Source organism: Balaenoptera ricei, chromosome 12 (assembly GCF_028023285.1).
Source record: "Balaenoptera ricei isolate mBalRic1 chromosome 12, mBalRic1.hap2, whole genome shotgun sequence".
NCBI lineage: Eukaryota > Metazoa > Chordata > Mammalia > Artiodactyla > Balaenopteridae > Balaenoptera > Balaenoptera ricei.
Window position 1 is genome coordinate 22,344,291 of NC_082650.1, and position 5,854 is coordinate 22,350,144.

Sequence of the window (5,854 nt, forward strand, 5' to 3'; positions counted from 1 at the left end):
AATATTTTGTAGTTGATCTATGGCATTTTGAAAGCAAATATATGGAAATGGCCTCTAAATTTTTGTCTAGTAATTGCTATCAGAAGACATATGTTTTGTTTACATGTGTAATACCACCAAATTCTCAACAACAAAAACCCAAATAACCATGTTAATTTGTTTGAAATGTTTTATTATTAAAACATTGGAAGCAGAGAAGTAGTGTTTGTTGCCCATCATTTTATACCATTATTATCTAGGATGTTATTATTTAATGCTCACTTGACTTTTGCCACCACTCAAGTAATGATTAATTTCCTGAGGTAAAGTTTTTTTCTGAGATAGTGTTTTTCTAAGCAAAAGATCCCAGATTGACAGCCCTGGATACTGTAGGCCTTTATTCATCTGCAGAGCTAGGCTGCCCTTCTGCCAATCCCACCCAGCTGTTATCCTGAAGAGACCTCTGTGGAGGTCTATACGGGAGGCTGTTTCTGTGCCTTTCCTTTCAGGGCCTGTCTGAGGAAATTATTTAACTGGGTGCCAGATTTATTTGAGTGGGACTGAAGCGTGGCCAAGGGAGTGGGCACACTTTTAGAAAAATGGCAACTCTTCCAAGTAATATCATTTTCTTTTCTTCTGCTCAATTCCCTTATTTCCATTACCACTGAAATAGCCACGCAGAGGGTAGTGTCTTTTTCAATATTACCCCCTCTGAAAAATGCACTGAGCCTGCTAGACAATGCCTGCCTTTCTTTACCAACCGAAGGACTCCTATGGGCTGGGGCACCATCCACAGGAAAGCCAAAAGTCATATCCTCTTGCAAAATATCCTACTCCTTTCAGAGCACTCAAAGGCATTAGGGAAAATTTTAAATGTCAATGTGAAGCTGTGTTTGGAATACCGTTCCTTTGTTGGCAATGGATGCCAAAAATGAATTTGCGCGGGTTTGGTTACCATATAAAGAAATCTCAGAGAATGAAATGATAACTGGCTGTTTTCTTTTCATATGAGGATTGCTCAAATATTGCATTTTTAGACATATCAATTGGGAAAACCAGAGATTTACTTATAACACACAGTTAGAGAATATGAAAAATGAAATGAGTCTACACATCATAGAGAAGTAATGTAGCTATAATTAACCACATTACTATGGATCTTTATAGCTCCAAGTAGATCTTTATTGAGAAAATTTTGGTAAAATTGCAGGTATATACAATAATACATTTGATGGTTTATAATAATATTCTGAGATCCAAGGAAAATATTTCCCTATCTTATAAGCATTTTCATACATTTAAGTAATACAGCACAAGCTCAGGAATTTACGCCATTGTTGGTAGAGTAAGATGGCTAAGTAAAAGTATCACCTAGCAAAAAAAGACAAATGTCATTATCAAACTTTGGCTTAAACTTTGAAAGCCTTATGGATTTTCAAGTGAATTTTTTTCCCTAAGTGTAAGTTGAGGAGATCAGCAAAGAGACTTTGAACACTACACAGACATGCCATGCCCAGGAATAGATCTATGGTGCAAACAGTCTGCATTGCAGAATTTTTTTCAGTTTCCAAGATAAAGCAACTGAAGACAAGAGATTAATGAAAAGAGTCCATGTTCTTATTGGTTCATGAATATGATCAATAAGTTCCCAAAGGACCCATCACTCCTGTTTTCTCCAATCTACCTTTCTATACGCCTCAGAAACTCCAAGAAGGAGAGTGATTTTATGGATAGCAGTTAGTTGAAGGCTGTCCAAGGATGGTGTTGGAGAGAATATTATATGCTCAGATATGTTTACAATCTCATGTAAAGAGATCACGTGAAATAGGAGTGATTTCCAATTCCCGAGTAATATTCTTAATTAAGCCTTTCACTGAAGTGAAGTTAGACACTGTAGTTCAGAGGAATGTAGACCAGAGGTGTCCCCAATACTTCTGGGACCTCCAGCTCAGACAGAAGGACAGAAGCTCTTCCCTGAACAGCAGTAGGGAGCCTGGCACCGGGTTTATCTAATTTCACGATGAAATGGTAGGACATCTTAGGCAGGTTTGTCATAGAAATTTAAAAGGAGGAGGTTTTCCTGACCAAAGCTATTTGCATAATTGTCATTTTTTACTGGGATCAAAGCTGTGAATTTTTAAAACATTTTCTGATAATAAATGCTATTGGGATACAGGACGGCCTTCTGTTAAGATCAGCAAAATTGATTTTTTAAAAATAAAATAGTAGGTGTGACTTTTTTGATGAGTCCTTTTCTAAAATTTACACCCATCAGAAATTAAATAACTATTCTAGATAATTTTTGTTCTGACCATTAATTATCTACTTTTGAATTTTATGTAAATCATTCTTCTTCATCTCTGGTCTGTTCTTTAATAGCAAAATATTATTGCTTTTGCTTGAAGTTTGTTTGGTGACTCTCTTTTTATGATATGTCCTTAGTGAATAAGAATTGTATATGTCTGGTTCAGGGTGTAATAATTTTAATTTTTTACTATAAACCATAAAAATTAAATCTGATTTAAAAAGTTATTGCTTCGTTGCTAAATGAAAACACTACATTCTATTTAATTATTAAATATAGTATCCCAGTCCTGTTTTTCATAAAATTTTATGTATGTGTTTAACTTGAAGTCCGTGTTTTAAGCAAAATTATATATTTTATGTAAACCAAGGAATGGGAAGTGACCATATGCCTAATTTTCACTTGTGAGGTTCTTACTTTCCTTAAAAGTAATGCTTTTCAAAGAACAAAGTAAAACAGTTGTATGTCATGAAAATTAATCATGTTCTCACGAGGAGCTGTCTTCATTAATACTTTAATATACAGATTTTGAACATCATCTACACTATGGATTTGTTTGAAATCCATACAAAACTCAAATATTCTCCCAGGACCATGAAATATTCAAGCACTGGAAGTATTGGAGTCAAGTGAAAATATTTAGGAGAAAGTATTATTGAAGATGTATTATTTTACATTGTGATAATACTTAGCAGTGGAGCTGGGGGTGGCAGGTGCTAGTTGGGGAGGTGAGACCCCTTAGCCTTGGCGGTCTGCCAAACCTGGATTTGATTCTGGTTCTGACCCTAAGTATCATCCTCAACTGTATATATGGGTAATAACACCTGTGGCATAGGACCGTCATGAAGCTCTATACCAGTATAACTCTACCAGTGCATGTAGTAAGCACACAGTAAACAACAGTCATCATCATCCTTGTTATCAGCATCAACAGAACTGCATGCATAGATCAATACCATGATAAGATAATAAATATGAAAAGCAACCTAGAAGTTATTCAGTTCAAGCTCTGACTCCTAATTAAGGAAAGATGTGCAAAGTTTCTGACTTGAATTGGAAATACACTCTACTTCCATTTTGGAGGGTGTTACCTTTAAAGGTCTGACAGAGGTTGTGTTTACATGAACCTTAAGTATGTAGTTAATTAAACAAAAATTCAGCCAATTTGGGCTTGGCGATGCTTATTCTTCTTATTTGCATTGAAGTCTAACGAAGCCATCACTTCTCTTTCAGCGTTTGCCTCTTTACCTATAGAGGGATTCATAGGAAAATCACTGTGCGGGGAAAAATGTAATTCAATAGTAAAACTTTTTAGCAAACCAAAGTTAATATGCTTGTTGTTTAGTTTTCTGACAACTGCTTTACAAATGCACTGTGCTTCATGGCTATTAGCAGAAAGACTTTTTGATTATAGATACCTTGCTACAAATACGTGGGGGCTTCTGATTTCTCATCCAAAAGATTTATTGTTCCTGTGGGAATTTCCATGTTTTCCACCCTTTCTAAGTGCAACTACTATCATCATCAAAGTAGCATTCTATATTAGGGAGCAAATTGGTCATGGAAATAAAATCAGTATTTGAGTTTTAGTTTGGGAAATTACAGTACGTGTACATGGTGGCACCCTTTTTCTTAACCAGTATTTTATTTAAAATGTGAACATGCCCGGGTTAAAAAAATAAGCAAAAATAAAGATTACCAAAAATCATAAGGTTAAAAGTAGAAATCCCTTCCTGTGTCCCTTCTTCTGACTCCTTGGCTCCATTTATGTGATTTAACCAATGTAAAAGCTGTTTGGCGTCCTTGCGGAAATTTTCTGTTTATTGCCTGTTTCTCTTTTACGCAAATGGGATTATAAAATACATTCTAGGGTGCAATAAACTTTTTTTTTTCACATCCAATGTTACTATCTCCTGAATGAGTTTTTATATTAGTACTTATAGCTATACTTAATTTTTTTAAATGGCTGAGTTTTATGACTGACTGAATTAATCCTTGTACATATAACTTTGTGCATTTGTGTACATCCGTGAGGATACATTTCCAGCAATGGAATTTCTGAGCCAAAGGGTATGAGCTTTCTTACTTTGATAAGCACTGCTACATTGCCTATCAAGGAAATACCTCAGCTATTGTCGTAATTGATAGAGTTGAGCATTGAAGTTCTCAGAATCCTCTGGGTACTACATTGGCCATTCCCTTATGGAAATTGAGTATTCACTTAAAATCTGATAGTTTCTAAGTTGTCAGATTTTCCTGAGCCATTCACAGTCATCTGGAGGACTCCTTCACTTTGCTGTCATGCAAATTTCCTAAAAAGGATATTTATACGTTTAAATGTTTAAACCTATAGGTTAAATTTTTTTAAATCCCACTATTCTCAACTTTTTAATATCTAAAGAACTAGAACCAGGCTTATTGCGTCAAAAGTCTAAGATGTTTTAATATATTAATCTTATATCTTAGAAAATATGAATCTGAAATTTAAAAAATTTTTTTCTCCTTGAGTTGTTTTTGGACACAGTGTCAATCAATATTAGGTTTACTACTTTAGTGCAGTGTTTTCTAAAGCAGTTACCTGCTGATTTTTTAGAGCACATAACATTGTAAGCTCTACATATAATGAACGTTAAATTGACATTTGCATACAACAATGTTGTAGTTTAATGGAACAATCTTTCCTAACTGCATTTATTTTCTACCCAGGAAGCGTCAAGACAATCATGCCCATGAGAACTCTAAACCATTCAGGTAATCATTATATTTTTTAATTGTCACCAAAATACGTTTTGTTGTCCATATTATGAAGGTTTTATAACTATTTTATTTAGATGCACTTTTCTGCCTTTTCCAAAGTTCTGCGACAATCTTTGATTATTACAGGCTTAGTCTAGCTCTAATCACTCCTAATCACCAATTTTAAGCTGTAAAATATATCTATATTTTTATTAACATTACATATAATACATATAATATTTTATATTAACTGTTGTATTATATACTTATAAATTATATTATTATATATTTAACACATTTTATATTAACCTATGAAATATATCTATATAGAGAAATATGTAGTACACTTAGCATGTAAGTCATAAAACTTGGTTAGAAATAGCTCTAAATTTATTTTAATGAAGGCTTTTAAAAATCTTATGATTTTATAAATAATATGTATGAAAAGTTTTCCTTTAAATGCTTTTCTGACCAAAATTAAGGGGTATTTAAAAGGATGACCAAAAGTTAAGCATTGAGGAGATTTATGCTTATGACTTAATGCTGTTTGAAATTAATAACCTTAAATTGTGGAATTAATGTAAGAACTATTAAAAGGATTTCTTGGAGTAGAAAAATTTTCAATTTATCCAATTTTAGGCTGTTTATTTAGGATTGGTTTTGGTTTCTTGCTTGATAACTATTATGACAATCTCTTTGTGTTTCGTTTTCTTTCAGACCATTTTATCTTAGTGAAACTGGCAATTGAACTTTGCTCTAGTTGATGGGCAAAATTTCTCCTAGAATATTCATCACCCCAATTTCACCCTAGTTGAAAATATTCAAATGCCATAA